General features: G+C 42.0%; 1 long non-coding RNA gene across 1 annotated transcript in view; it reads right to left on the bottom strand.

The window, feature by feature from the left end:
• The window catches only part of LOC133396327 (uncharacterized), a 69,486-nt gene extending 50,080 nt beyond the window's left edge, over positions 1-19,406 (bottom strand). Inside the window, exons 1-2 of the long non-coding RNA XR_009767358.1 lie at positions 19,306-19,406; positions 15,745-15,848 (exon numbers count right to left, since the gene is read on the bottom strand). This is a non-coding gene — a long non-coding RNA (uncharacterized LOC133396327). The remainder of the gene's footprint in view (positions 1-15,744; positions 15,849-19,305) is intronic.
• Positions 19,407-21,444: the final 2,038 nt, after the last annotated feature.

Raw genomic sequence — 21,444 nt, 5'->3', positions numbered from 1 at the left:
GCAGAGAAGTATGTTAGAATAATACAGGACATGTACGAGGGCAGCAGAACAGCGGTGAGGTGTGCTGTAGGTGTGACAGAAAAATTTAAGGTGGTGGTGGGACTGCATCAGGGATCAGCCCTGAGCCCCTTCCTTTTTGCAGTGGTGATGGATAGGCTGACAGATGAGGTTAGACTGGAATCCCCGTGTACCATGATGTTTGCAGATGACATTGTGATCTGCAGTGAAAGCAGGGAGCAGCTGGAGGAACAGTTAGAGAGATGGAGGCATGTACTGGAAAGAAGAGGAATGAAGATTAGCCGAAGTAATGTGTTATGTGACAGAAGAGTCTCTGCTAGGATGAAGGGCACAGTGGTGAGGCCAGCCATGATTTACGGATTAGAGACAGTGGCACTGAAGAGACAACAGGAAGCAGAGTTGGAGGTGGCGGAAATGAAGATGTTGAGGTTCGCCCTCGGAGTGACCAGGTTGGATGAAATTAGAAATGAGCTCATCAGAGGGACAGCCAAGGTTCAATGTTTTGGAGACAAGGTTAGAGAGAGCAGACTTCGATAGTTTGGACACTTCCAGAGGAGAAATAGTGAGTATATTGGTAGAAGGATGATGAAGATGGAGCTGCCAGGCAAGAGAGCTAGAGGAAGACCAAAGGGAAGGTTGATGGATGTCGTGAGGGAAGACATGATGGCAGTTGGTGTTCGAGAGGAGGATGCAGGAGATAGGCTTTCATGGAAAAGAATGACGCGCTGTGGCGACCCCTAACGGGACAAGCCGAAAGGAAAAGAAGAAGATTCAAGTGCTTCCTCATTCAGTTAATGATCCATTCCTGAGGTTCACCTCATGTTCACCGACTATGCGTTGTTGTTGTCACGTATTGTAAACTAGGAAAGGCGGAGAGATTAAAAAAAAAAAAAAAAAAAAAACGTATTCTGAATTACCACCTACCTATCTCTCTCACAGAAACTCTCGAACACCCGGCTTCGGTTGTGACTCGTGAACATGCGTGCAGCGAGCTCAGCTACCGAACATCCGGCTGGCATGACCCCCTTAAACTCCCTGCTGCTGCCTCTTCAGCTTGCCTTGCACTAGCGAATATAACTCGCATGTCGGTCTCCTATCCTCTCATGACTTTATGTGTAGTCTGTTAAGATTATGGATACATGGGCTTGTTTCCATGTGCTTGACTGACTCAACATTAACGGGTAGAGTTTGAAGAAACGGCTGCTAGTAAAAGTTATCCCCGCGAGGACGTCAGCATTTGCGGTTAAAATCACTCATGAGTACATTCACTGCGTAGTACATCGTTCCTTGCGCAAACGAATCACTCATTGTACTTGGAGATCGCTCCTTAGCGGATCACGAACGAAGAAGTTCAACGAACGAATCACCCGGGACTATCCATCCATTTTCTGAACCGCTTATCCTGACAAGGAGTGCTGGAGCCTATCCCAGCTTTCAAAGGGCAGGAGGCGGGGTACACCCTGAACTGGTTGCCAGCCAATCGCAGTCACTCGGGACTAATGGATCGCGAATGAAGATGTTCAACGAAAGAATCACTCTTCATTTCTTCAATTCTTCAGTACACCAGTACATTCAGTTCAATTAAGTCCCTCCCCCGCCTGCCTGTCGCTGGCTGGTCATTGGTCATTCGCTGAAGTAAGTGACAACGCTGGCGAATCGTAAATCACATGGCAGTACTTTTAATGAAGTCTCGCCCCTGCCCGTACGCTTTGCTGATCATTGGTTGTTCGCCGAAGATTCAGAAGTGAGTGACAGAAAGCTTCAGCAGTTCCATTTCCACTCCCAGCCGACTCGCTTGCCTCACGGTGGCGGGCGGCAGTCAAGCTCAAAGAACGAATCATGTCATAAACTGATTCGATGTAATGAAGAAGAAAGAGTATGCTGTGTATAACTTTTATTATCCTGCTTTAACAGATAAGATGAGTTGTAAGTAGTATATAAGTCAATAAGACAATAGTAGTAAGTGATCCTTAGTGCCTTAGTGTTACAAATATTGAGCTAAATAGTGAATTGACATGTTGAAGAGTTGTATAGATGATTAACCAAGTTGAATACTGAACTTAGTGATGGTGAGATGAAGCCTCATGAGGCATCGTTACACTTCAGCCAATTGGTTCGAGTCATGGTTCATTTCTTGATGCTTCATGTGCACACGAAACCACCTACTGGTCATTTGTATAATCACAGGCAGTTGTTTCTTAACCACATAATGTGATACATTGCATTTTTGCATCTTTTTGGCTCTTGTGAATGACTACAGCGGCTGAAATAAGTATTTAACACGTCACCATTTTTCTTATGAAATATAAAAGCACAAAGGTACTATTGACATGAACATTTGACCAGATGTTGGGAACAACCCAATCCAAAGTCATCCATACATACAAAGAAAGTAGAACAAATAACCTCAGAAATTAAGTTATGTGTAATAATGTGAAATGACACACGGGAAAAAGTATTGAACACATGATGAAGAAAGGGAGGTGCAAAAAGGCATGGGAAGCCAAGACAACACCTACAATATAGATATATACAGTATGTTTTGGATCATTATCCTGCTGAAATGTCCACCCTCATTTTATTTTCATCATCCTCGTAGATGGCAGCAGATTTTTGTGAAAAATGTCCCAGTAGATTTGCCACTTCATCCTTCCATCCCTTTTTTGAGCTGCTTCTCCTCACTAGGGTCGCGGGCGTGCTGGAACCTATCCCAGCTATCATCGGGCAGGCGGCGGGATACACCCTGAACTGGTTGCCAGCCAATCGCAGGGCACATACAAACAAACAACCATTCACAGTCACACCTACAGGCAATTTAGAGTCTCCAATTAATGCATGTTTTTGGGATGTGGGAGGAAACCGGAGTGCCCGGAGAAAACCCACGCAGGCACGGGGAGAACATGCAAACTCCACACAGGCGGGGCCGGGGATTGAACCCGGGTCCTCAGAACTGTGAGGCTGACGCTCTAACCAGTCGGCCACCGTGCCGCCCCCATTCATCCTTCCTTCAATAATTTGAAGTTTATCAGTACCATTTTCTGAATAGCAGCCCCACACCATCATGTTCCCACCTCCAAACTTCACTGTTGGTATAGTGTTTTTAGGGTGATGTGCAGTGCCATTTCTCCTCCAAGCGTCGTGTGCATTATGGCATCCAAAGCATTAAATTTTTCTCTCATCGGACCAGACTATACTGTATTCTCCCAGTACTTAACTGGCTTGTCCAAATGTTGTTCAGCAAACTTCAAACGAGCTTTGACATGCTTTTTCTAGCAATGTGGTCTTGTGTACTGAGCGTGCATACAGGCTATGGCAGCGGAGTTTGCTCAGTGTTTTCCTTGTAACAACAGTACCAGCTAATCCCAGGTATTTTTTAAGCTCTCCACAGGTGGCCCTTGGTTCTTGGACAACTCTTTGGACTGTTTATTGGTTTACATCTCAGAGAATCGGCCTGGAATATTTTATTGCATTTATGAGTGAGGAGATGTTTCGTTTTCAGTTCTTTTTTAAATTTTATTTATTTATTTATTTTTGTGTAAATGTCATTATTTTGGATTATTTGGTATTGCTGGCCTCGTCAGACACCCATTTAGTCATGTTTTGTATTTTCACATTTTGGACTGTTTCTTGGTTTACATCTCAGAGAATCGGCCTGGAATATTTTATCTCATTTATGAGTGAGTAGATGTTTCATGTACAGTTCCTTCTTGTGATATTCATAATTTGTATTATTTGATGCTTTAGCGCATTCCATGATGAAGCAGAGTCTGTGGTAACTGAGGCGGGCTCTCCTATTTCTGGGGTTGTGGTCGCCGAGGTGGTTAAAAAGCTCCTCGGTGGAGAGTCTGCTTCTAAGAAGATAGCTTGAAAAGTCTTTGACAAAGATTAGATTAAGCCAAATTGAGGAGCGGTGCACTTTTCCCTTGTCTTCGAGTGACGGGACTTTCGGACAGGGGAAAACGGCCCCGGAATTCTGTGTGTGATCTTGCAATCTTGTTGAGTTCTGGACATAAATACGTATCAAACTGCAATGATTGTGAGTTCATTCTTTGGTTATCTTTCATTGGAAAAGCAATGAAGACGCAGCGGGAAGTTGTGGCGAGAGTTATTCAATAAGGGTAAAGAATAGCACACTTCCAACAGTACCGAACCTCCTTTTTTTTTTTTTTTTTTTTTTGTCCTGTTCGGCTGTTAGGTCAAGCAGAATGAAGTGTCTGTATCCCTTTTATGTCGGGACAGCCGAACCTCCTGATACGGGCTGTTCGGTCCCTGTACGAACAGTGTCAAGAGTTTGGTCTGCATTGCTGACAGTAAGTCAGACTCTTTTCCGGTGAGGGGTGGACTCCGCCAAGGCTACCCTTTGTCACCGATTCTGTTCATTACTTTGATCGACAGAATTCCTAGGCGCAGCCGAGGCGTAGAGGGCGTCCGGTTTGGTAGCCTCGATAGTTTTATTCACGAGGGCATGGCATGTCAACTCCGGCTACCCCTTGAAACCCTTCAGGTCCCCAAGAAAATCACTGCCCTGGCCGGACGACTCATCTCCCCGGTCAATTAGTAAATGGCACCGTTTACACTACTCATCTCAGGTAATCATCGTGCAACCATCCAACTGATTGCCATTCCTTCCCCTGGGACCCCATTAGTCCTCGGAATCCCTTGGCTCAAGAAACACAATACACCATTGATTCGACCCACATGTCAATCACCGGGTGGAGTCCTTTCTGCCATTCCCATTGTCTTCTCTCGGCCGTTCCACCCTCCAGTAAACCTCAGCCACCTGCCACACCTGTCGATCTCTCCCGGGTTCCGGGGGAACACCACGAACTCTCTCCAGTGTTCAGTTAAGATCTTGCCATCTCAACCCCCCACCGCCCCTATGACTGCGCTATCAACCTCCTGGCGGGAGCCCCTTGCCCCTGCAACCGACTCTTCAATCTCTCCCATCCTGAGAAGAAGGCTATGGAAAACTATATCCATGACTCCCTTGCTTCTGGAGGCATCCGGGCCTCTGGAGGCTGGATTCTTTTTCGTTGAAAAGAAAGATACCACTCCATCCCTGCATCGACTTCCGGGGACTCAATATCATCACTGTGAAAAATAAATACCCGCTGCCCCTTATTGACCCTTCATTTGAACCCCTTTGCGATGCCCAGATATTCACCAAATTGGATCTGCGCAATGCTTCCCATCTCAACCGCATTAGAGAGAGGGACAAATGGAAAACTGCTTTCAATACCCCCCTGGGACATTTTTAATATCTTGCCATGCTCTTCGGGTTAACCAACGCCCCCACAGTTTTTCAAGCCGTCATCAACGACATCCTCCGTGACATCCTCAACAGGTTCGTCTTTGTCGATTTAGAAGACATCCTCATCTTCTCCGGCTCCCCCGATGAACATCGCTAACATGTCCGCTAATTCCTCCAACGCCTTCTTGAGAACTGTTTTTTTTTTTTGTACAATTATGCAAAAAGTTGCAGAGTCTTCTAGCACTTATAGCAGTTTGAATGACTAATATAGTGTTAAATATATTGTAGAAGTTATCATTTATTTGCTTAGCTTGCATTAGTATGATGGACGAATTTGAGAAAGGAAGATGTCTCGCCTTCAAGAAGATGACTCAGCAGGAATCATCCGATGGAAGGGCACCTTGACCAAGGACGTGGTCGGGGACGTGGCAGGTGTTGGTGCCATGTCTTCACCTTGAAACCCTACCCTTAGTGTGTTGTGTCTTGTATCTTAGTACGTTATGTCTTGTAAATCCTCCCTATTTCAAATAAATACAGGAGCGACAGGAGAGATTGTTTAGAGCGTGATGAGAGGCTGTAATCTGTACAATCTCCCATACGCCCTCCTCGTGAGAAAAAGAAACCAGCGTCTTCATTCCTGTTGTGTCTATTTTTTATAATGTTGGGTAAGATAAATCCAACATTAAATTGGTCCTTCGAGCCGGATTTGAACCAGCGACCTAAGGATTCCAGTTGTGGAGCCGACATCCAGTTAAGAGACCGTGGCCACGGCAATTGAGACCCTTTCCGGGACTGGTCTTCGTTCTCCTCAACTGGGATCTGAAGGTTGACGACAATCCACAGGATTGAAGACTACTTTGGTGAGTTAAATTTTAATTTTTTTTAGGAAAAAGGATTAAAGGGTGAGTGAATTGCGCGACGAAGAAGTCTGCGGCAGGATAAACCTTGTGTAATACTAGTCACTGGCAAAGTAAAAGAGGGACGGCGGAGTCCGCCAAATTCCGAGAGGACGGCGGAGTCCTGTACGTACTTAAATTCCGTGTTTAATAAACCTTGTGTAATACGAGTCACTGGCAAAGTAAAAGAGGGACGGCGGAGTCCGACAAATTCCGCGAGGACGGCGGAGTCCTGTACATACTTAAATTCCGTGTTTAATAAACCTTGTGTAATACTAGTCACTGGCAAAGTAAAAGAGGGACGGCGGAGTCCAACAAATTCCGCGGGGACGGCGGAGTCCTGTACGTACTTAAATTCCGTGTTTCCGTGTTTTCGTGTGTTTTTAAAATTTTTACTAGTATCGTGTGAATGTGTAAAAGTATGAACCTATAGACAGGATTGTAAGTGACAACTGGGTTTGGAAGCAGATACAAGAATCCTCCGCCCCATGTGGGTAGAAGCTTGAGGGTTACCAAAACTCAGACATTCATTGTCACCCTGTCATTTTGAATAAAGTCAGTATTTAGGTCACTCTAGGTGCAAATAAACTGACTTCCAAATTCACAAAATGGGAAAAAAATAACAGTAAAACGGATCCAAAAGAATGCCTAACGTGTAAAGATTGGAAATATGTTCAACTCCAAAACCCTTCCAAAATAAAACATTTAAACACGTGGATAACCAAATACGGTTTCGCTGGCCAGCTAAATTCGCAAAAATTGGTTCAAATTTGAAACGAAATAAAGTGTCGACACAAAAACAATATATCACAAATAGAAAAAGAGGGATATGACGACTTATTCTTCTGGCTAAACATGACATCTAAAAGAGAAAAAGGCAAATCCAAATGTACAAGAGGACCACAAAGAAACTATTTTGGTCTTTAGGACCTGGACTAATGAGGATGTGAAAAAGGCCATAGCCGGCATCACACCCTACAAAGTAGACATTGTCCAGTTCGTTGAGGAAATGGAAAATCTGAGACATTCCTATCATTTAAATGGAACAGAAACTCAACAAATTTGGATGAAGCAAACAGCGGCTTGAATGAGGATGCCAATCCTCAGGGCCCTTATCAACAACAGTTAAAAAATGCTTTACATGCGAATTCGAAAGAACACATTAACAGATGGGTAGATAAACATTGGATAAACCTAGCAACTGACCCTCTGGAGGAATATGTTAATCATGCCCTCCACGCAGAAAGAGTGTTAGGACAAAAAAAAAAGAAGATAGATGTCTTCCTCAACGAAGGAGCAGAAATATACTATCAAGGCAGAGAGGGAGCAAATTTTAGAGGACGCGGCAGAGGCCGTGGGAGAGGAAGATATGGTAGAGGTCGAGGTAATTATGATAATACAGGCTGTTGGAGCTGTGGAGAGAAAGGCCACATTGCACGTGACTGCCCTAAAAGAAATAAAAGAGAATACGGACAAACTACCGCATGACTAAGCCAGCCTGCTTCCCAACTTAACAAATCCACTTGTGTAATCATTCAAGACAATGAGGAAGTGGATTTCAATTTACAGGACATTCTGAGTTTGGACACTGAAAAATGTTGGGAAGAGATGGCTTATTCCAACTAGGACTTGTACTCATTCCATCATCAAATGGAAATATTGTAGTGAAACGAAAACATGAATTAAAAAGAGAGGACCTCTATGTGACACTGGAAAGCAGAGAAATCCCATTCTATTACACAATCGATATCTCAGACAAACCACTGTTAAACATGGGAAAAGCCCTGTTGTCTGCAGCCTTGCAGCTTATAACGGAAGTAGAATACAATAAAAAAGGTGATGAGGTGCATATAACTCTGTGGTACAAAAACACACCAGGGCCAGACCCAGGATATAAAAAAAATAAAGTTACGACATGCGACACCTGATAAAATTACTGTAGATTATCTGTACTCAGACAATGAAGCAAAAGTCGCGGCAGGAATCATTTTACCAGTACAAACTAGACCCAAAACAGAATATAGACTATGCATTCGTCAATATCAATTAAAACCAGATGCACATGAAGGAATCAAACTGGTAATTGAAGCACTAATTAAGGCAGGAGTTATAGTGGAGTGTCCAGAATCACCATGTAACACACCCATTTTTCCCGTAAAAAAGGCCCCACCTTCAGTGGATTGGAGACTTACAGGCAGTAAATACTGCAGTAATACAGAGAGCAGCATGCGTACCAGATCCACACACGTTGTTAAATTAATTAAGACCAGACGTTACTGTGTTTACAGTAGTGGACATAAGTAATGCATTCTGTACCAATAGAAAAGAACAGTCAAATTTGGTTTGCATTTACATTTGAGGGCAAAAAATATACATTTACTAGATTACCGCAAGGTTACTGTGAAAGTCCAACCATTTATTCACAAGTTATGACAACACGCATGTCTAAATTCACTCCCCCAGGAGGGAACCAAATTTTACTATATGTAGATGATGTTCTCCTAGCATCTCCAGATGGAGAGACATGCAAAGATTCATTGGCCTTACTGCATCATCTAGCAGAAGAGGGACATAAAGATAACAAAAATAAATTGCAATGGTGTAAAAGGCAAGTCAAATATCTAGGCCATAATTTAAGTGTAGGAGGAAGGACTATATTAGAAGACAGGAAAGCTATAGTCTTAAAAAACCCTAAACCACAGACGAAGAGCTATATAATAATCATTTTTAGGTCTGACGAATTATTGTAGAGCATGGATTCCAAACTATGCAGAAATTGTTGCACCATGGTGCATTGTTGCACCAAAATTAATGTATGAAGACAACGTTAAAATGACATCACCTCTTTAATGGAGTACAGAGGCAGAAAAGGCCTTCTGTGCCATTAAACAACATTTGGTGTCCAGTGCTGCGCTTGGCCTTCCAAATTTAATGATAAAACATTCATTCAAATGGTAGATTGTAAAAGCTATTACATGACCTCCGTACTTACACAACAATACGGTGATAAGCTAAGACCATGGGCTTATTTTTCGACTAAATTGGACAGCGTGACATGTGCTTTACCGCATTGTGTCAGAGCAGTTGTGGCAGCTTCGATGGCAGTAGAGAGCAGTTCCACGATTGTGTTATTTCATCCATTAACTCTTAAAGTCCCACATAGAGTGTCTGCTCTCCTATTGCAACACCTGCAAGACATTTATCTTGCATGGCCATCTTGCTGTCACAACCACATTTGACTGTTGAGCGATGCACAACCTTAAATCCAGCCATGCTAACACCCTTACCTGATGAAGGCACGCAGCATGATTGTCAGGAATTGGCTGAACAAGCTGCAGAATTAGTAGCATTAACCGAGGCATGCAAACTAATGATAAATAAAGATGTTACAATCTATACTGATAGCCAATATGCGTATTCCATAATTCATGTGTTTGCGCAATATTGGGATAACAGAGGAATGATTACGTCAACAGGGAAGCCAGTAACACATGCTGAATTACTTAAACAATTATTACACGCAGTGCAACATCCACGAAAAGTGGCAATTTGTAAATGTATGTGTTGCACATACATCTGGCTCTGACAAGGTTTCTAAAGGAAACGCATTTGCTGACAAAGCCACGAAAGAAGCAGCCTATAAACCATTTTTAGGTTTAAAAAAAAACAAATTGAACAACAAACCTTAGATGACCAAACACTAAAAGACATGCAACAACAAAGTCCACAACAAGAACGCGATTATTGGGAAAAACAAGGTGCAAAACTACAAAATGAAATTTACATTAGCACAGAAGGGAAACAAATACTTCCAAAGAACCTATTCAAATGGGCTGCTATATTGAGCCATGGTGTGTCACATGTCTCAACCGGAGGGATGGTGGCACAGATACATTGACACTTTACAACCTATGGTTTCAATTTATATTCAAAGAATTATTGTAGAGCATGCATGATCTGTGCACGACATAATCCGCAAGGGCAATTGTGACCTACTAGAGGTAAATTCCCTGTGCCTACATACCCCTTCCAACGCATTCCCATGGATTACATAGAATTAAGTCAAAGTGAGGGAAACAAGTACTGTTTGGTTATCATAGATGCATTTTCTAAACGGATCGAATTATTCCCAGCAAAATCACCTGATGCTCTGACGGTGGCAAAAGCACTATGTAAAGACATCATTCCAAGATATGGCATACCTGAAACCATTTACAGCGATAATGGGATTCATTTTGTAAATCAAATAATCAATAAAATAGGAACCATTTTCCACATCAATTTGAAAAACCATTGTGCTTACCACCCTCAGAGTGGAGGTCTAGTGGAAAGAATGAATGGGACAATAAAAAATAGACTGAAAAAATGTATGGAAGAGACAGGAAGGTCATGGACACAGTGTCTTGACCTCGTTAAAATGTACATCAACATTACCAGCACCACAGGTTTAACACCTTACGAAACATTGTGTAGAAGACCTTATAGACTTCCGTTGTTTAAACAAAAATGGGAACTTGATGACGAAACAAACTTAGCTGATTACATGAGAAAGTTGTTAGAGAAACAAAATGATTTAAAAGTATCTGCTGAAAGTAAACATGTTTCCCAGCAGGAAACCAAGTTGGTTGGACCAGGAAACTGGGTCCTAAGTCGAAGCATCAAAAAGAAGCACTGGCATTCACCAAAGTGGGAAGGACCGTATCAAGTGTTATTGACAACTCCAACAGCCCTAAAAATAGCAGAAAGAAATACGTGGGTTCATTTAACACACTGTAAAAGAGTCATTTCAGCTGAGTACTCAAATAGGGAAGGTGAGCAAAAGTCTGATAACGGTGCGGGAGCAGATGTATAGATTCTGAAAACGCTTGCTGGTCAGTGAAGAAAAAAGACACCAACCCGTTTAGTGAGAACTCAGCAGAATGGCACACCCACGTTGGTTACGAGATTCGATAAGTTGTTACGTAGCAACTTTGGCTACTATGGTGTTGGTTTTGTTTATGTGGTACATGGGACGTCCCACCCTAAATGATACAACCATTTTCTTTAGATAGAAAATTACCCACCAGCTGGACCAATATGACAAACCCAATAATGGAAAATTTTGAATCATTAACTCGTATCAAAAGGAGTACAGCTGATGATCAGAACTGTGGGCATGGCCTCCAAATGCGGCAAAACGGTTTAATATTTTGTGCCCCCCAAAATCAAACTGCTTTAATCATTATTCCATATGCGGCTCTCACCAATGACGCTCAAGAGAATGGGCAGAATTGGGGATTTGGATATGACTGGTATGCAACTATAGGCTTTGGATGGGAACACCTCATTGGTGAAACAGGTTATGATTGGTCCAGTTGGTCACTAAAAACAGAAAAAGAACATAGAAAGAAGTTTAACATAAGCAAAACGGCCCATAGTTTAATATTGAAATACAAATCAAGTCACCCAGTGTGTTTGATGATGAGCTTGTGGGCATATTCTGGCGGAAAATATCCCCAATTCCGAGTAGCATTGTGTTATGGGAACCGTGTTAAACCAGAAATGCCATTGAAAACTTTAAAGAAAGGTGGACAAATTTTAATGGTTAACAACATAACTACTGATGATTGGTTCCTTGTTGTCACAGGAGTTTCAGGACAAAATAACAATTGGTTACTATTGGTGGAACAAGCAGCAAATGTAGCGAGATTGTGTGGTTTGCATGGGTCCCAGGCCTTTGTTGCGCATAGTTCCGGCACAATTATCACAAGATTGTATTATTCCATTAATGAACGCTACTGTACCAACTGAGAGGTGTAAATCATGGGATCCTATATATCCCGTAACAAAAGCAGATAAACACAAACCAATGTTTTCTACTTTAGTAGCACCGAATAATTTTACTTGTATAAACATGCTTAGTAAAGGCAAAAAAATAGGACCACTGAACGACACACAGTGTAAAGTAACCTTAAAGGTCGGACCAAAGTTTATGCCAGTATCACGGAGCGACATCTGGTAGTGGTGCGGAGATGATAGACTGTTTGATAGATTACCTAAAGATATATCTGGATTGTGCGCTAGTATCACTTTGATATTGCATGTGTCAGTATATCCTATGCCTGTTCAAGATTTAATGGAAAGGGCACCAATGTTTTTGTCCAATCTAGAACATAGACAAAAAAGAGATTTATCCTGGCAGAGGCAAAATTATCCAACATAAAACATACATCGACGCCATAGGTGTTCCTCGTGGGGTTCCTAATCAATACAAATTAGCTGACCAAGTTGCAGGAGGATTTGAATACTTCATATGCTGGTGGTGTACGATTAATAAAAATGTTGATGGGATAAACTATTTCCACTTCACTGTACAGAGATTAGGAAATTGGACTCAGAGTGGGTTGGAAGTTGTGCATGAGCAGCTCAAGGACGTTCCAAAACCGCATAGCTGTCGACATGCTCCTCGCAAGAGAGGGAGGTGTTTGCGGTATGTTTGGAGAACAAACAATACTGCTTCAGATGGCAGCTTGACCAGAGCCATCGATGGTCTACGGACCCTCAATCAACACTCCTTTTGGGACAGCTGGATGGACGTTTTGGGTAAATACCCTAATTTCACCAATATTGACATCAATTGCTGTTTTTGCAGCCATTCTGACATAGTGTGGATGTTGTTGTATTCCATGCATTCAGGCTTTAATCAGTAGATTAATCACCACAGCAATTACCCACATGGAACCGTATGGAGCAGATGTATCCTTTATTGGATGTTGATAATGATGACGATGATGATGATTATGATGTTGTTTTTCCTGATTTGTTTCCTGATCTAGGTGATTACGATGTTTAAACTACAACATGCATGTATGACAAGTTTACTCTGAGTGTAAATGTATTTGTTTCATAAAAATGATTCTACAGTTAAAAAATTGAAATGAAGTGACTGTAAAATGATATGAGAATTTGTGCAAATACATGATAAACAGGAGGGAAATTTTAAATATATTGTAGAAGTTATCATTTATTTGCTTAGCTTGCATTAGTATTATGGACGATTTTGAGAAAGGAAGATGTCTCGCCGTCAAGAAGATGACTCAGCAGGAATCATCCGATGGAAGGGCGCCTTGACCAAGGACGTGGTCGGGGACGTGGCAGGTGTTGGTGCCATGTCTTCACCTTGAAACCCTACCCTTAGTGTGTTGTGTCTTGTAGCTTAGTACGTTATGTCTTGTAAAACCTCCCTATTTCAAATAAATACAGGAGCGACGGGAGAGATTGTTTAGAGCGTGATGAGAGGCTGTAATCTGAACAATCTCCCATACGCCCTCCTCATGAGAAAAAGAAACCAGCGTCTTCATTCCTTTTGTGTCTATTTTTTATCATGTTGGGTAAGATAAATCCAACATATAGTAATAGTCCGGTGCAATGACCATTGTGAAAAGGGCACCGAGACTTCAAGGAATGTATGCAGTTTAAAGTGAATAGTAGTGCGATAATCTGGGACAATGTTGATTGTGCAAATGTTGCAGATACTCCTCAGTCGGTGGGCAAGTGGTGCAGATGCTACTCTGGCATGAGTGACCAGCATGGTCAACAACAGATATGCAAATAGTGCAGCGTGGCGAGACTACAACAGTGAGTGCACGAGTAATATATAATTAGCCCAACAGAAATCTGACAACAAACTCAAGACCAAAAAAAAAGCCTATCGAGCCTTTTTGGCCTGTGGGAGTCCTGAGGCAGCTGATGGGTCTTAGCTGGCCAAGCGGAATGCAGCTTTGGTGGTTGCTGAGGCAAAAACCCGGGGTTGTAGGGCTCTCCTGGTTGACACGCCTCTGTAACATCGCATTGACATCGGGGACAGTGCCTCTGGATTGGCAGACTTGGGTGGTGGTCCCCCTTTTTAAGAAGGGGGACCGAAGGGTGTGTTCCAACTACAGGGGGATCACACTCCTCAGCCTCCCTGGTAAGGTCTATTCAGGGGTGCTGGAGAGGAGGGTCCCTCGGGAAGTCGAATCTCAGATTGTTGATAAGCAGTGTGGTTTTTGTCCTGGCCGTGGAACAGTGGACCAGCTCTACACCCTCGGCAGGGTCCTTGAGGATACATGGGAGTTCGCCCAACCAGTCTACATGTGGACTTGGAGAAAGCGTTCGATCGTGTCCCTCGGGGAGTCCTTTGGGGGTACTTCGGGAATACGGGGTACCAAACCCCCTATATGTACTGTTCGGTCCCTGTATGACCAATGTAAGAGTTTCGTCTGCATTGCTGGTAGTAATTCGGATTCATTTCCGGTGAGGGTTGGACTCGGCCAAGGCTGCTGTTTGTCAATGATTCTGTTTTTAATAGAATTTCTAGGCGTAAAAGGCGTAAAAGGGGTCCGGTTTCGTGACTTCAGTATTGCATCTCTGCTTTTTGCAGATGATGTGGTTCTGTTGGCTTCATCAAGCTGTAATATCCAACTCTTACTGGAGCGATTCACAGCCATGTGAAGCAATTGGGATTAAAATGAGCACTTCTAAATCTGAGACCATGGTCCTCAGTTGGAAAAGGGTGGAGTGCCCTCTCCATGTCGGGGATGAGATCCTGCCCCAAGTGGAGGAGTTCTAGTATATTTGGGTCTTGTTCACGAGTGAGGGAAAAATTGAATGGGAGATTGACAGGCGGATCGGTGCAGTGTCTGCAGTGATGCAGACTTTGTATCGGTGCGTTGTGGTGACTAAGGAGTTCAGCTGAAAGGCGAAGCTCTCAATTTACCAGTCGATCTACTTTCCTACCCTCATATATGGTCATGAGCTGTGGGTCATGACCGAAAGAACAAGAATGGATACAAGTGGCCGAAATTAGTTTCTTCCGTAGGGTGTCTGGGCTTTCCCTTAGAGATAAGGTGAGAAGTTCGGTCATCCGGTCGGGGCTCAGAGTAGAGGCCCTGCTCCTCCGCATTGAGACGAGCCAGATTAGGTGGCTAAGGCATCTGATTAGGATGCCTCCTGGACGCCTCCCTGCCGAGGTGTTCCGGGCATGGCAACTGGGAGGAGACCCCGGTGGAGAGACTTGCTAGAGAGACTATGTCTCCCGGCTGGCCTAGGAACACCTCAGGATCCCCCCGGAAGAGCTGGATGAAGTGTCTTGGGAGAGAAAAGTTTGGGGTTTCCTGCTGAGGCTACTTCCCCTGCGACCGGACCTCGGATAAGCGGAGGAAAATGGATGGTCCCTCTTTTTCGGGTTTCGGCCAATAATTTTCAATTCGGTGCATCACCACTAAATACTATTATTTCTGGTAATTGGCAAGGGGTGGGTGTGGTTTTCACTAATTCATAATTCTAGACACCTGTTAACCGGCGCAGCCCAGCTCACTGAGACAATGATACTTTATGTTGACTGTCAAATCACGTGCAATCACCAGGTATATAATAATTATTTGATTTGGTATTGTTTTCTGCAATAAAGCACCTAAACTGTCACCTGGACATTAGCATGGATTTGTTTGAACCTGTACAGTACAGTAACACAGATCATACAGTTACAAGCATTCTTAAGACTCTCAACGGATTTTCGTTGATAGTAGTTGTCACACTTATTTGTATGTAAAATGTTACCTGCTCCAAGATGGCAGCAATCACTGCTCCCTGATTGAGATCCACCGAGGAGTTCTTTCGCAGCACACTCACACTCACCAGTCGTGTCACTATGGCCTGATCCACTTCATTGAAAAAAAAGACAAAAAAATAATACTGATTTTTACCTGCAGCAATGAATTTTTTGTTTAAGGTTTTTGATAATAATCAAAATTTCATGGCAGTCCAATGCAAATGTAATCTGAACAAGAGTTTTTAAACTTGAATGGAAAGTCATAAACAATGAGAACTACTTAAATTTTGCCATAGCTTTGTTGATAGAACCTATTGACAGAGCAATGGTGATGGCCCAATGAAATATACTTCTTGTGTAACGTTAAAAAAAGTGCAAAACGGTAAAGACATAAACAGGTACATCACAACCATGTAAGTTGCACAATATACACACATTGCCTTTCAAACTCTACAGTGGCCAAGACAGGTCACAACAATTGCAAATGCCATAACAAATGCAAACGCCACAACATGACATGAACAGACAACGGAAATGCAAATGCTACAACACAACACATTATGATCACAACAGAGCGACATTACCACATAATTGGAAATGCTGTCGTCAAAACGTAACGACATTAATCAATAACATAGCGTATAGTGACGATAAATCGTCTGGGTTACCAGGGACACATATTGCCGACGGACCATTTAGTTCTCATCCCAATTTTAATTTTATTAGGATAATCTTTTAATAGATTTTGCGTTGGTAGTAGATGTTGGTCAATCGGAATGAGTCCAATGAATACCAAATCCTATAAGTTGTTTGCTTTTTTGTTCTACTAAAATATTATAATAATAATATTATTTATTATACATACTCTTGTACAACCCCAATTCCAAAGAAGTTGGGACGTTGTGTTAAACATAAATAAAAACAGAATACAATTTTTTGCAAATCATGTTCGACCTATATTTAATTGAATACACTACAAAGACAAGATATTTAATGTTCAAACTGATAAACGTGATTGTTTTTAGCAAATAATCATGAACTTAGAATTTTATGGCTGCAACACATTCCAAAAAAGCTGGGACAGGGTCATGTTTACCACTGTGTTACATCACCTTTTCTTTTAACAACATTCAAAAAATGTTTGGGAACTGAGGACACTAATTGTTGAAATTTTTGTAGGTGGAATTCTTTCCCATTCTTGCTTGATGTACAGCTTCAGCTGTTCAACAGTTCTGGGTCTCCGTTGTCGTATTTTACGCTCCATAATGCGCCACTCATTTTCAATGGGAAACAGGTCTGGACTGCAGGCAGGCCAGTCTAGTACCCACACTCTTACTACGAAGCAACGCTGGTCTAACACGTGCAGAATGTGGCTTAGCATCGTGATGCTGAAATAAGCAGGGGCGTCCATGAAAACGACGTTGCTTGGATGGCAGCGTATGTTTCTCCAAAACCTGTATGTACCTTTCAGCATTAATGCTGCCTTCACAGATGTGTAAGTTACCCATGCCATTGGCACTAACACAGCCCCATACCATCACAGATGCTGGCTTTTGAACTTTGCGTCCATAACAGTCCTAATGGTTCTTTTCCTCTTTGGCCCGGAGGACAAGACGTCCACAATTTCAGAAAACAATTTGAAATGTGGACTCGTCGGACCACAGAACATTTTTCCACTTTGCATCAGTCCATATTAGATGAGCTCGGGCCCAAAGAAGCCGGCGGCGTTTCTGGGTGTTGTTGATAAATGGCTTTTCCTTTGCATCGTCGAGTTTCAAGTTGCACTTACGGATGTAGCGCCGAACTGTATTTATTGACATTGGTTTTCTGAAGTGTTCCTGAGACCATGTGATGCACATTGATGTCAGTTTTTGATGCAGTGCCGCCTGAGGGATCGAAGGTCACGGGCATTCGATGTTGGTTTTCGGCCTTGCCACTTACATGCAGTGATTTCTCCATATTCTCTGAACCTTTTGATGATTTATGGACCGTAGATGATGAAATCCCTAAATTCCTTACAATTGTACATTGAGGAACTTTGTCCTTAAACTGTTTGACTATTTTCTCACGCACTTGTTCACAAAGAGGTGAACCTCACCCCATCTTTGCTTGTGAATGACTGAGCAATTCAGGAAAGCTCCTTTTACACCCAATCATGGCTCCCACCTGTTGCCAATTAGCCTGTTTACCTGTGGGATGTTCCAAACAGGTCTTTGATAAACATTCCTCAACTTTCTCACTTTTTTGCCACCTGTCCCAGCTTTTTTGGAATGTGTTGCAGCCATAAAAGTTAATGATTATTTGCTAAAAACAATCAAAATGATAAGTTTGAACATTAAATATCTTGTCTTTGTAGTGTATTCAATTAAATATAGGTTGAACATGATTTGCAAATCATTGTATTCCGTATTTATTTTTTGTTAAACACAATGTCCCAACTTCATTGGAATTGGAGTTATATTTTAATTTACTAATTGTGTCTTTTATGATTGAAAAGGTTACTTTAACAATAATAATAATAATGCATGCCACTTATATAGCGATTTTCAAAGCACTCAGATGATTTACAATAACAAATAAACAAATAAGGTTTACAAGCAATTTTCATTCATCTTAGTGAGATTTATATTTTATATTTATTTATAGTTTAGAATTTTATCTATACATTTCCTACTTTTTGGAGGCACCGTAATTTACTTCACAGGTTTAGGATGACTCTTGTTGAATCTCCTGTTTACGAAGTTTATTTACATTATGTACCCATGACCCTGCTCATTGTACTACCACCAAAACATTAAAGGTCAGATGACAAAGATGTTATGGGGTCAGTTAAAATTAATATTTGCAGTGTTTATATGTTATGTAATAGATGAATGTTTCTAACCATAGCTAAAATTGAGGTTTTTATGACACATATTTAGCCCTCCCCGAACATACACGAAGTTCAAGACACCGGGGTGTGGTTACTCTATCCATGGCAAGGGCTACCAGAAGTGACATTGCCATTGCCAAACACAGCGCACTACACTTTATACGTAATGGTGAGCGACGTGTTGGAATATGAGGATGAGGAGGGTTTCGACGTACAGAAGCACCCAACTGAACTCGGCATCGTCAAACCGAACATGTTTGAGCTGACCAGGAGGTCGGAACAGTGACGACGACGAGTAGCCAAGTAGCAGCTGTACAACAGAAAAAGAGAGTGGCCACCAGGTCGATGTGACGGCATGTCAAAAGCATGTCTTTTTATACAATCATGGCTTGAAATAATGGCACCCCAGGGGTGCCAATATTTTTGAGCACGTCTATACGTATTATATATTCATATATGTTTCAGTGACACAGCACAAGCTTTTACATAGGTTGCAGTATTCGTATATATTGTGTGCCCCTCGCTCGAGTTGCGTTATAACACGCCGCACAGAAAGTCTTTGCCGTGTCTGTTTGCTTGTTATATACGCAAAAGTACAGACAACAGTACTGAAAAATACTGCGTGGGTCTCTGTTTCATACTTCCCAGTGCATAGTAACCATAATAGAGTCGTATGTATATACAAGGAAATGCTCACCTCTTGTCTACGCTGCTTCACCGTGGCGGCTGCGAGATTTAATTCTCTTGCTGGCGGTAATATCATATATTGTCTCTTCATACACGGACTACCTGAGCTGTTTAGACACGCAACATGGCATGTACACTAGTGGTGGCATGCAACATGACATGAACGAAGATGGCACCAGATTCCACAGAATCTGATATAAGGAGGAGGATAGCAGAATGGGTAATTGATTCTGGACAATTGTAATAATGCTGTAGCGCATAATTCTGTCTTGTCTATTCTGTCGTTATATTGTATAGGTGAAACCTAACTCCCATTTCCAAAGCCATCAACACAATTACAGTGCAAAGAACAACACACCAGGACCCTAAGTTAATTCATCTTGTGAGTAATTAGAACTACTAACCATGACAGCTAAACTATTTTGAACTTAACAGAATACCATACATCACAGCTAAACAAAGTAATCACAATGTGTTGAACAGGTTCATCTACTTGTTTTAGACTCTGACACCTCTGTGGTGTTTGGGGACGCGTACAGGGAAATATACCCAGTTGGTGAGGATTTCTCACATCACTTATTTAAAGACTCAACCATTATAAATCTTAGAACATTCTTTTTGTTCAATGTGTTCAATCCAAAGGTAATAGGAAAAGGTCGCAAGCATACTGGAGAACACCTGAAACATACTCCATCAAGAAGAGGAGATACCAGTTTGTGAGACAGATTAAAAATATATATATATTTTCATGCCATCATTGAGGAATGTACACACTTGAAGCCTACTAGGCCATGGCTTTTTTTTTTTTTTTGTTGCTGAAAAAAAAACGTTCAATTAAAAAAAGTATTGTAGTATTGCAGTTGAATGCATTTCACTTTGGCTCTATCGATTGAAATACATTTTTGTGTTTCAGGAAATAAAATTGTTCGGTTATTTCGTGATCCTGTGACCTACATGGAAAAGTGGATACCTGAGTATCTTCGGATGGAGGTCATAGTAGGAGTGATTAAGTTAGACCGCTCGTCACTCCTTGGCATCGAAACCCGGCCCCAACCAGTGAACTAGGCCATTCATCATTAAACTCCACAACTGCGGTGACAAACAGCATGTCATGAACGCAGCCCATCGTTTGGGGTTGGATGCGCAAACTCGTCTTCTGCACCAAGGATCTCTTTCTTCAATAATTACTCTGCAGCAGTTTTCAGGTGAACAGTCATTTGACGCTGTGAAAGAACAACTAAAAAAGAAGAACATCGTTTATGCGTTGGTTAACCGTGCTACTCTCAAGATGATGAGTCGTTCGATACATCGGAGGCTGCTGCGGCTTTTGTGAACTCGCTGGGCTAAATTGTCTGGCTCACCATCATTTCCAATTTCCATCTTTCTCCTCCACTTCACAATTGCTAGACTAAATTAAGCATTTGCCAGTAGATACTGTATTGATGAGACTTGTCTGTCGTGGTGTAGTATATTTTTCTCATCTCATCACGCGAACTGTACTTTTTTTTATTGGAGCAGTGGCTGCACTAATTTCTCTGGTATGACTCCCAAAGATGTTCATATAATACCTCTCAATGGCCAATAATATGACTAATATTACTATAAGGGAAAAAGTCACAATTTAAAACTGTTTTTTCCTGGAAAAAAAAACATTGTTTGTCAGAGACCATCTTTATCTCTGAGGATGATTTGTCCCCACACCAACTGACAGTGTCACCCAGCGCCAGACCCAGAAACTCTTCCAAACAGTTGGACTGGGTCATGTGATCTGACCCAATTGGTGGCCCCTGTCTCGTCTACCCAACGGGCACCTTTTCCGTCGAAACCTGGCCTCAACATCACCACAGTGGCATCTCCCTATACAGAACTAAACATTTTAACCAGCCTGTGCATTTGACTACCAAGTTTACGCTGATTTGATTGGCTTTCTGAGGGATGTTCCAGATGAGTTCAAGGTAAGAAACCATGTAGCCAATGGCGTTGTATTATATTATATCTGACCAACCATTAAAAAGTTTGATTGAATAAATGAAATATATCATAACGGAAAACGGTTCATCAGTTATGCTAGAGATGCTATCAAAGTGTTGTCTGAATCAACTTGCGCACACTTCTCTAAAGGCATGGCAAAATAGAATTGTTTTGGATT

This window comes from Phycodurus eques, chromosome 1 (assembly GCF_024500275.1).
Source record: "Phycodurus eques isolate BA_2022a chromosome 1, UOR_Pequ_1.1, whole genome shotgun sequence".
In the NCBI taxonomy this organism is placed as follows: Eukaryota; Metazoa; Chordata; class Actinopteri; order Syngnathiformes; family Syngnathidae; genus Phycodurus; species Phycodurus eques.
Note: the sequence above shows the minus strand (reverse complement) of the source record. Positions and strands in the feature narration are given on the sequence as shown.